The sequence below is a fragment of the Euprymna scolopes genome, chromosome 21 (genome assembly GCF_053919585.1).
Source record: "Euprymna scolopes isolate OS-2025 chromosome 21, ASM5391958v1, whole genome shotgun sequence".
Taxonomy (NCBI): Eukaryota; Metazoa; Mollusca; class Cephalopoda; order Sepiida; family Sepiolidae; genus Euprymna; species Euprymna scolopes.
In genome coordinates this window covers 45,930,363-45,942,575 of record NC_136502.1, presented here as the reverse complement: position 1 = coordinate 45,942,575, position 12,213 = coordinate 45,930,363, and the positions used below count along the sequence as shown (strand labels likewise).

The window sequence follows — 12,213 nt, the reverse complement described above, 5'->3', positions numbered from 1 at the left end:
TAAAAAATTATTTTACAAATAAATAATGCTAGGCGGTAGTATCTGTTCTGATATTACAATAATATTGTGGAGTCTGCATTTGCAGCAGATGCCCATAGGATAGAAATGTAACAAACTCCTACACATGTTTCCAAGGTAAGAGCAATCACCACATATATTTTAAAGCTACATTGGTTAGGGTACCTAGATAGGTAAGTTTTTTGGCCAAGATCAAAGTGTAGTATCTGTTCTTCAGATGCTGCACTTCCATTTCTTGTTCTCTTTCGGTGGAGCATTAGTCCTCCACGACTGAGACAATTTTTATTTTTGTACCTTTTCTCCACGTTAAAAAAACGACCCTGGTGTCTAACTCTGTCCCGTGGGGAGGCATAGTAAATAGGTACAATAATATTTTGAGGTCTGTGTTCACGCCAGATGGCCATAGAATATATGGCAGCATTATGCAACTGTGGAATTTCCACGGGTCTAACACATATTAAAAAAATATAATACACAATAAGCGATATTTAATGTTTAATTTAACGCTTAATTTAATGACTCTCTCCTGAAAGAAAGAAATCTATTGTAAAAGAAACTTTTTTTTAAAAATCACAACCTGAAAATTTGGTACTAAATTGATAGAAATAAAATAAGAAAATTTGGTAATCATTATTGAGGGATTTAGCAGAGAAGCAAACAAACGGAAAAAAGAGGGGTCAAAAATTAAAATAATTAACAAATGTTACCAAAAGCAACATAAGTTACTCTACTTACGTGGACAAGTTTTGTGTATTTTAACGTATTTTAAAGCTTTTAATAAAAGTTTTATTCTGTTCGAAAACAAGTACTGCCGAGTTGATAAGTTATGCCGACAAGAACATAGCTGACAACAACATGCCGTCTTCGGAGTGTTGGTAATGGCTCAAAAGTCCAAAATAAACAAAAAATATTAATAAAAATCCGCCCCAAAAGTATCACAGTAACACTGATTAGGTGAATAATTTGTATCAGTATTTTGTTTAATTTTGGACCTTTGAGCCATTATTCACACTCCAAAGACCACATAAATTATTTTAAAAGTTAATTATTTTTCGGCTTTTATTCACTTTCGTTCTGGCTTTGCACATACTTCAAAATTGTTTTTTTTGTTTTTTTGTTTTTTTTTAATAAATGGTCTTTAACTAATTTCTCACCTGTATTTATCTTTGAATAATTTATGCCGGTAATAGTAATTATTACTGAATAGTTTTTTTTTTAATAGATTTTAAAAAAATTAATAGATTAAAAATTTAGTTCTGCCCCTGAATTTTTAAAAATATGCTAAATTTTTATTTATTTTCCACTTTAACAATCACCTTTAAAATGACGATTGCTTCATGTTTTCGGGTATGCTGAAAACGAATATCGCATTTAAATTTTCCGCAAACAAGTAGTTTTCCGGACATTAAACAATGTTATTTTTTATATTAAGACTGATGTGCATTTTTGTACGCGCAAAATGCTAAAACTTAAGCCTTTGGAGACATTTTTCTCACTTACACCGGTGACTTCCGGAATAAATTTTTCGATCTTTTCCATCTTTCAGGTAAGTTTTTGTTTTAACTCGATTTAGTATTGACAATATCTAGATATATACGGATCGATTTGTACGAGAATCAAAAGTACTGAGGGAAGAATTACATCAAGTAAAGAAATTATTTCTTAGTTTGTTAACACGTAAATGCGGATGCCTGAATGTAAACAATGTCATGTTTTGAAGCATTATGATTCGATTATTTCATGTTTTAAACTAATTTTCGAATACGCAGAAAGTGGCCATTAAAAATGGTGATCAGAACTTTAATAATTCAACTTACTATTTTTCGAAGCGAACTTGAAAAATGTAATTCAAACCCTAATTTTTTTTTTTCAATTAAAGGAGCAAAGACCAAATTTTAAAAAAATAACAGGTTTAATAGCAAATTATGCGCCACAAGCCGCATGCGTGTAACAGAAAAAAAAAAAAAACATCCTCCCATGATAAGAATGGCGAAGGCCACTGACATTTATTAAGTACTTGGATAATAAAGGTCTTAATATCCTGAAAACTACTTGTCTGTGCAAAATTAAAAAATGTGATATTCGTTTTCAGCATACCCGAAAACCTAGAAAAAGTCGTCATTTTAAATGTGATTGTTAAGATGGAAAAAAAATAACAATTTACCATATATTTTTCAACCGTTTAAAAATAAATAAATCTAGTTTAGCCTTTTATAGAATAGTACACCCCTTCCATGATTCAGTCGACAGGTTTCATTTTGAGTGTAGAAAATGATTTTGACGGTGAGTCCTGGCTGGCATGATTCTTCCTTCTTGATACTAATCGAGAAAATGTATCTGTCCCACTGGGGTATCATGTCTTTAGGCACCTCTAAAATTTCCCACAGACCAATACCCCCCCCCCACACACACACTTTATGTAACATGATGTAACTTTATTATGAGTTAATATTATCAATATAACTTTTGTACCATTTAAAAGAAGGGCAGAATAAACTAGTAATAAATTTTTTTATCGTACGAAAATAATGAAATTGCGAGACGAAAATCGTGTTTACATAATTGGCGCTTTAAAATAACGTTCCCATGTAGTAAGTATTCTGAACGTGAAAAAATACCCGTGTTTAATAAATTTAGAAAAAAATCAACTGATGGTCAGATTTTCGTGAAATTTTCGATACTTATCCATTTTAGAATGAAATTACATATAAAATGCAGTTCCCGCAAAATATGTGAAGGGGAATATTTTTTTAGTGCATGCCTCCCTCCCCTGTTTATTTTTTTTTCGAAATTTGAACAAAATATATTTAAATCTATCGAAATTTCTGTTTATTATGAAACAAGTAAAAAATATTTATTTTGTAAAATTTAAATAACACGTATTGAACAAAAACTTACCTTGAAGTTGCAATTAAAAAATTAATATAAATTTTATATTATTACGTTTTATTGTAAAATAGCATGTTTTCTAATTAATATATATACTATTATTATGTTGAATTGTCAAGAAAAAGAAACTTCGTAAAAATTAATTAATTTTTAAAAGATTAAAACGATTAAAATTCCATTATTTCAAAATATTCCGTTACAACATAGATTTTTAATTAATTGTGTTTAAACCTTTTTTTTTTAATATTAAATTTGAATATAAACATGGCTCTTGTCAGCTATTTAATCACCATATTAAAACCGATTAAAAATATTTTTTCACAAAAATTAAACATTTTCTACACTCCCTACGATATATAGTTTGTCTCTTTTTACCAAACAAAAGTATGTAAGTCGATAAGTAACCAAATGAACACTCGTACATATTTAGTAAAACCGTATTTCATATTTAGTATACAAATGTTTAAAATATTATTAATCATTAAACTATGTAAATCTTAAAACCTAACAAAATTACAACAAAGATTAATTATTAATTGCAGTTTGAAGAAGATAAACAAAGGTTTTAAAATATCATTAAGTCGCTTCCGCTTTTCCATAGTTCGTATAGTTAACACAAGTCTGACGTCACAGGATCAGGCGTTCCTTTTTTTCACAATTGTTCGCATTCGTTTGGGAGTGCCTACATGTCTTAAATAGTCCTAGCAGGTCCATCCGCCCAGGTTTTGCTTTCCCTCTTTAGGAAGGAGATACTAAGTGCCCGGCGAGTTACCCCTACTGAGGAATGCTAACAAGGCTGCAGAGGTTCTTTTTAGAAACTAGCCTGACTTCAGCTGAGGCACTGAAATTTCTCTCACTTTCTGGCCTTGTGCCATATCTTTCTGTTGTAAATAGGAAGTAAACAAAGTGGTTATATCGAGAAGTGTTCTCTCTTTTTTTTCCTCTATGTTTAACAGCACAAAGCAACCATAATACTTGGCATTTACCTATGAAACTTTCATTCAGCGTTTTTACACTATTAGGACGAAATTTTGGAAATCGTGATACCAGATTTTAACATGAAAACAATGGTATTCCTCATATTCGTAAAATGATTGTATCCAAAATTTATGAAAATCGATAAGGCAGAAAATTATTTATTAAAGAAAATAAAGAAATAGAATTTGAAGAAAACGATCGTAATACACAGGAGCGTTAAAAAGGGAGGTAATTTTCCATTTCGATTTAAACAATATGGCTACGATTTTTCACCTGCTAACACAATAAATGTTTTTTCTTTTTAAATAATTCAGTAATATTCAGGTAATTTCGACTGCTTAATTTGGAAGCTATTTAATAGAATTGACAACAAAAAAATAAAATCAGTTGAAACCATTGTTATTTATCTGAAAACTCCATTTATCGACTACAAGATTTCGTCCTAATAGTGTAGCAGCGCCTTTAATTCTCTCCAGATTCCAATTTGAGATATTTCTGCAAAACACAGATTTTGTTATTTTTCAGACGGGATTTTTAAGTTAAATTCAATTTGCATGGCATCTTTTGTTTATTTAAGTTGTTAGATGGAGGTATAAAATAATTAAAAATAGGTACGTGTAAAATGAATAGCTGATGCTCAAAATTTATAAACATTTTGACTCCTCCCTTTGCTTAAAAATTCACCAAAACTCATGAAATTAACCAATTTTGATGAAATTTTCAGTATTTATTAGCTAATGATCATGGAATATAATGAATCCATTATTTTTATTTAAATCTTAGTGGAAATATTTTGTTTAAACAAAAAACATCTTGGTCATGGTATAAAGATGGGGTCCGAAAATCCAGCCTTGTTCTGAGTTCGGGTTTGTGATACTCTGTCACTAGTGTCGAGGGAGAACTTAGCTCCTTTGAAGTAAGTGTCGAGTTGTTAACTTTGAACAACAGAAAAATGGAAAAGGTGTAATATACAATAAATAAATGCTACTAAAGGCGAGATAAGTTAAAAAGAAAAACAAGGAGCAATTCCAAGAATTAAAGAAAGAAGCAGTTCAAAGAATTTTAGAGCATTTATTACTATAGATAACAGATTTAAAAAAAAAAAAATTAAACAGTTCAAAGCATTAGAATTTTTTGTGCTTATCCATTTTTGTTATCGCTTTCATATTAGATTCAAGTTTTATGATATCTTTTTTATTAAATTGTTAAGTGAAAGTAAAAAACAGTTAGAAAACACCTCTCCCTATATTAAGAATGGCTTTCTAAATAATAATGTTATTATTTCAGCACGGTAACAAAAGTGCATAAGTACCTTTTTTAAATTCAACTAAACAGTTCGAAAGATTAGAATTTTTTAAATTTAACAGTTCAAAGAAAAAAAAATGACATTTTTTTTAAAAATACAACTGTTCAAAGAATTAGAATTTTTTTTAATCCAACAGTTGAAAGAATTAGAATTTTTTAACATGGTTAATTTCAAACAATTCGTATTATTTTAAATTAACCAGTTCAAAGAATTAGAATTTAAAAAGAATTCAACAGTCCAAACTCCCTTAAAAACACTTTTGTCTCGTCAAAGCAACCCCAAGACTTGCTGTTCATATCCATATTAGAAGGGTTAATATTTTACTGCATTTATTCTGAGAGGTTAGGTTCTCTCTTGACACTGGTTACAGACTCACCTTTTCCCAAACAAGGCTGGATTTTCAGATCCATCTTTATACCATAACCAACATCTTTACTAAAGTTATGGTTTTCAGTAGTAAAAAAAAAAACGAATGAATTTATTTTTGCTTTTTTTATGAAAATAAAACATTGTAAATTGTAACAAAAAAAAAATTTTTTTTCAGGAACATTACAAAAAAAAAAAAAGCCCCTAAAGAACGAAATTGATATAACTCAAAGAAAAATTAATTTCTCGAACTAACGATATCATTGAATTAAGCATTGTGTATTTAATATTTTCATACACAAAAATATTGCAAAAACTATTTCCTCTTTCTTTAGGATTACATTTTTAGCGTAATTGTTATATATAAGATTTTAATATTTTCCTTGGATGTATGAAAGTATAATTTTCAGCATAACATAATTCTTATATAATCTTTAAAAATAAAAAAAAATGAAAAATATTAAAAGCAGGAACACACAAAAATAATTGAATTAAAAAATGGTAAAAATTATAAAATCGTTCACGATAGGATGTACGGATGTACAGCTGGGAAATAAAAAAAAGAAAACCAGTCGGTTTTACACTCCCTTACTCTCCCCATCCACTCGACGTCGTTTTCAGATAGCTTTTTGACTTTCTCACATTTTGGGCTTCAGTAAAACTGATGGTAGATTAATTTTTGTTTGTTTTTATTGTGCAAAGCCACAATCTCTCACTTTTGGGGACTAAGTAAACTATTTCTTTATACAAACAAAATGCTTTTTTAAAAATATTCAGGATTTTACTTTACTACTTATCTTTGAAGAAAAATAATATTTATCTTTCAAGGGGTTTTTACAATGAATTTATCGAACTTAAAAATTTAGCAGAACTTCTCAGTTCCTGAATGTTGCCATAAAAACATTTTTCATTAGTAATTTCATTCCATTTTTTAATTAGTAATTCACTTCATTTCATTTGTATTTTTTTTTCTCTTTTGGAAATTAACTTTAGGCTTTAATGTTTCAAATAGAATCAAAAAGTAATCAGAAACTTACAAGAAAATGATGATAAACTGGCTTTCAAAAGTATATATAACCCTAACCCAAAAACCAATTCATACCATCTAAAAAAATTCCAACAAAAACCTAACAGCCAGCCATGGTTCTCCCCAGAATGTGCTGCTGCTATCGCGCACAGAAATCACTTTTTCCATAGCTACCAACGTAATAGATTCACTGAGACTAAAGCTGCTTTCAGGACTGCCAGCAACCACTGTAAAAGAGTAATAAAAAATGCAAGAGAGCTATATGCCCAGTCTGTTAAATCCAAAGTAGCTGATCAGCGGCTTGGTTCCCACCAGTTTTGGCAAATAACAAATAGGATCCTGAACAGAAGTGTGTGTTCTATCTCAACCATTATCAATGGACCAGAGGTCATCTCGTCAGCGTCAGACAAGGCCAAACTATTTGCAAAGAACTTTGCAGCTAATTCTACCCTATGCGACGAAGGCCATCAACTCCCCATATTTCCTCCTATAACACAGAACAAGCTAGGTAACATACAAATATCCGTGCATGAGGTCGCCAAGCTAATCAAGAACCTAGATTCCAGTAAAGCAACTGGCCCTGATGGCATCCCAATTATAGTGTTAAAAAAGCTTCAACCAGAACTTGCTCCCATACTTACGAAACTATTTAAGTGTAGTCGAAGTGCAGGAAATTTGATAGATTATAACCGGTTTGTGTTCAAGAAATGTATCTTGGATGAGAACTCAGATGTGGAGAATATGTATTTAGATTTGGAAGCTATTGACTTTATTCAGAAAATTTTCCAGCTTAAAAAATTCCCAAGTTTTGCTACAATTATTTTTAATAATTTTAACTTGGTTATGTGTATTTCCACATTTGTATTTTTTAGTTGTCAATTCCTCCTTTGATTCCAATTTCTTCTCTTTTTTCAGCAGTGTTTCTAGTGGTCCTACAGTTATTGTAATTGTTTTGTTAGTATCAATGTAGTTATCGCCATAATTATTATTATCTTTTCAGATTGATGGATATTATGCGATAAAACTGCAACAAAGAGCAATTCTGTCTGTGGAAAATGGAATCTTATGCTAGTAGTGTGTTGATGCTCTTGCAGTGAATGGCTTGATCTGATCATTTGCTTTGATTTGAAACTCAAATCAACAGAACTAAGAAGAAAAACAAGATCATAAAAGACAATCCATTTTAGATTTGAGGAATATTTCAGCATCATCATATCTATAAAACAATTATTTTCTTTGTTTTTTTGATAGTCATTGTACTTAAAAAGATTTCTAAGAAAATGACTTTCAAATGCAAAAAATGTCCAGAAACCTTTTCGAATAAGGAGGAGTTTGTAAAACATAAAAAATCGCATTTACTTTGTCAGATTTGTGACAAAACGTTCACTAATCTAGCTTGGTTTAAAGTTCATTTGCGAATTCATACTGGAGAAAAACCTTTCCAGTGTCAAGTGTGTGATAAAGCATTCTCTAGAAGTTGCAGCCTGAAAATCCATATGACATCGCACACCGGGGAAAACCCTTTTGAATGTGAAATATGCAACAAGTGCTTCGCATTAAATTCACGTTTGAATAAACACATGAAAATCCATAGTGGGGAAACACCTTTTCAATGTGACGTCTGCAAAAAGTCTTTTACACAAAATGCTCATTTAAAGCGACACATGGGAACACATACAAACGAGAAAGCGTTTGAATGCGAAATCTGTGGGAAATCTTTTGTTCGAAAAGATAATCTGACCGCACATGTTATTATCCACACTGGTGAGTCACCCTATCAGTGTCAGATCTGTTACAAAAGTTTAACTTCACACGCCGCTTTGGAACAGCATGTACGAAAACATAACGGGGAAACTCCGTTTCAGTGCGATGTGTGTAATAAGTCTTTCTCACTACTTCATAACATAAAAAGACATATGAAGACTCACACAGGAGAAAAACCATTTTCATGTCAAATTTGTGGAAAATTTTATGCTGATAAATGCAACCTAGAAAATCATGTTATGCTTCATACTGATTGACACTAACAACAGCATCATCATCATTAACAACAACAACAACAACAAAAATAAAGCACACACAGTTATATGCTAAGCTCACCCTCATCCATTACTTTGATCAAACAAACCCCACCACTACATCATGAATGCCCCACTGCATGCATCCATATTTCTGGCCCTTCTTAAAAGTACAAATTACAATTTTTAATCGAATGCTGTCATTGTTAATAGCAGTAATTTAGGTGCAAGTCTACAGTTCAACCTAAATAAAAAAAAAAGCACAAAAATGCAGCAAATACAGAAAAACCTTTGTGATGTACATATTACATCACAGAACAAAGATGTCATATTCCGAAAATTGCATAAATTGATCTTGTAGTTTTATTTTTAACTAAGAAAATCAAACTCTATGAGTAAGCAGAAAATCAGCTGTCTCACGTCGATATCTTGGAAAAACAAAGGTAGATGAGTTCACAATAATTCAAACTTACAAGATCAGCTCTATAATGCTAACTAACTGCTTAAAATTGTTTAAAAATGATTTTCTCTGTATAAAAAAATACTACTTGATCAATTTATGTGATTTTTGGAATATGACATTGTCATTCTGTGATGGGTATGTATATATCATAAAGATTTTTTTTTTTGTATTTCTGTTTATTTAGGTTGAGCTGTAGACTTGTACCGCTATTTATTGTTCAATTGTTTGCTGATTCATTCCTCCAGTTACAAAGCATTGACCTATTGATTGATTCAGCAGAAAGCAATAAAACATACCAATCACTGCGCCACATGACAATCATGGTTAAAGGTGATAATAAATGCGTCTACTCATTTAGGCTAAGCTATACAATAATTATAGGAAATCAAATTTTCTATTTCAGTTTTTTCACAATGAAGTTTTGAAGATTCTCTGATAATTTAGGAATTACAATATTTTGTGTGTCTGCTAGAAAGAAACCTAGTATGATTAATTCATTTTTGACAAAATTAATTTTACCGTTAATAACAAAATACTATAATTATTAATTAGTGGGTTGTTTCTATCTTTTTCTTCTTACAAGTAATAATAAACAAAACAAACAAACAAAAACAAATAACTTATACCAAACGAAGTAGAATTTAATTATCTACCGATCTGTATACTTGTAACATGTTGAAATTGTTTTGAAGATTTTTATTTCAAAATTAGATTTGGATCATACCTGTCATTTTTATATGAAAAAATAAAGATGGCTGCCTTATGTTTAACTTTGATTAACTTCATACTGAAAAGCTATTAATAAAAACTTATCCTATCACTGACTCTAATTTGGTGGTGGGGAATTTGCCATTCAAACTTAGTATTAGTAGTAGGGTAAATCATTTTTTATTTTCTTCCTAAACAGTTGAGTGACATATGAAGAGTTATTTTCATTTTTATCTGTTAATAAGCCAGCTTTTATAGAATTAAATAAAAAAAAAACTGTGAAAGTATGTTAAAAGTATTAAGATTAATAGATAATTAAATTCTACTGCGTTTGATATGAATTTAAAAAAAAAATTTCTTTACGATTCCTTGATTTTTAGCTCTCCTATATTTTTACCCCCATTGACGTGTCATATTAGTAATTTAGATAGATGTATGCCTCCAATAAGATGTCTGGGCACTCATGCTAAATCTCTTTCGAATTAAGTTTTAAGGATCCTCTGATACTTGTTTAAGGAATAACAGCTGGCAAAATCAGTGCTTTTATATTCAGCCTATACACATGTACTGACCGGAAGTCTAATATAATTAATTTCTTTGTTACTTATGATAAAATTTGTTTCATCATTTTAACCTTTAATAAAATACTCTAATCATAAATCATCAGGTTGTTTTTTACTGTCTTCTCTATTTTTCTTAGTAAAAATAATTATTGAGCTAAATATATTATATCAAGGATGAATATGTTTGTTTAGCCAAAAACTTGAAAAATATGCAACAAACACCCACAGAGTTGGTATTTTTTTATTGAGCATAACCCTGGTTGTATAATATCTCAAATTAAAAAATTATTGAAGGGAGATGTCAAATAGCTATTTATATCATTTAATGTTATCAAGATGTATTTGTCATTTAATGTTATCAATATTTATTTATATCATTTAATGTTTTCAAGCTGTACGTGCATCTTTAATCATCTCATGCAGGTTCCTATTTATTTGCTGCTTCACAAAAGAAATGTTAATATGTTAGAGGTCATTAGAGGTTATTTTAATATCGGTAAATTGTGTTCTAAATATGCTAATCGCCAATTATTGGCATTTGGATTAGTAAATAGCATTTATAAGAACATATTCTCTTCCCCCAAAGAAGAGCTGATCTGTGTTCCAAAACTTCGACTTACATTATAAACATTTTACAAAGTACATTACTTAGGATGTTTTTCAAAACAAGATGTAAGCAAAAACCAAGCGAGACTAAATAAATGCCATTAATTTTGAATGTTTTATATTGCTTACTATCTAAAAAGAAATCGCTGTGCTCCTTGATATTTTTCAGCCTAAATCAATTTGAAGTTTATTACAACTGAAAACGAACAGAATGATAGTGGTGGTTGATTACCCAAAGGTGTGTCCACTGACAATTCTGCTTATTGATAGTATATAAATACGTAATAAACGTTCCAATGCTACAGAGTCAAATGAATGTGAGCTAAATTAATCATATAAACTTTGGCTCGAATGTCAATATTTTACATTGAAGTATATTAGATCAATTACAATTTTTAAAAATAAATGATGTTTTTAATGTTAATAATTTCATTATTCTGGTCACGGCACTATTTTGATTCAAACACAGATTCAACTAGGAACCATTGTCAGCTAAATTATGTTCGAATCATAAATCCTCAATCAGCTCAAATCAAACATATATAAAACTTGGGTTGCAGATTTGAATGCCGCATATAAATTATATTACAATCTAAAAATAGTAAGTGCTATCTTGTATTTATTGGTCTCAATCATTTTGATATAAGATGGCATTCATCTGGTTATAGCGTTATTTCTATTTGAACAAAGATCTGCGGACGTACTTCCGAGACACAAAATTGCAACTAATTTCCTACAAGCCAAAAGTGAATGGCGAGTAAATTATTGGTTGACAAATATTTTAATACTATTACAATAGAAAAAAATTAAAAAGACAGAACGTTAGGTGTGGTTTCATGGAATGCGGGTATGTGTGCCGAAGTCATCTGAAAAACAAGAGACGTTGCGAGCGCCTCTCTGTTTTATTATTTTCGTGGCAAGTGCTCGTCTAAGCTCCAATCTATGCCTCCCCCTCACCCAACATTCACGAGAAACACTCGTTTGGTTGTAAACACTATCATTAATTTCCCCCACTCTTTATCTGTGCCTAAACCTAAATTCCATGAACAAAGTTTCTTTCTAAGAACTGCACATCTGTGGAACTCTCTTCCATTTACTTGCTTTCTAGCTGACTACAATATGGCCGCTTTCAAGTCCAATGTAAACAAGTTCTTGATGAGCCATTCCCTTTAAGTAGTCCAATTTACCAAATTTACACTTCTACCGATTACTACGATATTGTCTTTTTGACCACTGTACACTCTTTAATCCTTATCCTCGAGTGGTCTCTG

At 30.5% G+C, this 12,213-nt stretch overlaps 1 long non-coding RNA gene across 1 annotated transcript; it reads left to right on the top strand.

The window, feature by feature from the left end:
• Positions 1 to 1,486: 1,486 nt before the first annotated feature.
• On the top strand, positions 1,487 to 10,433 carry LOC145242203 (uncharacterized). The gene is made up of 2 exons (XR_013862667.1): positions 1,487 to 1,564; positions 7,585 to 10,433. It is a non-coding gene; the product is annotated as an uncharacterized LOC145242203 (long non-coding RNA).
• Positions 10,434 to 12,213: the final 1,780 nt, after the last annotated feature.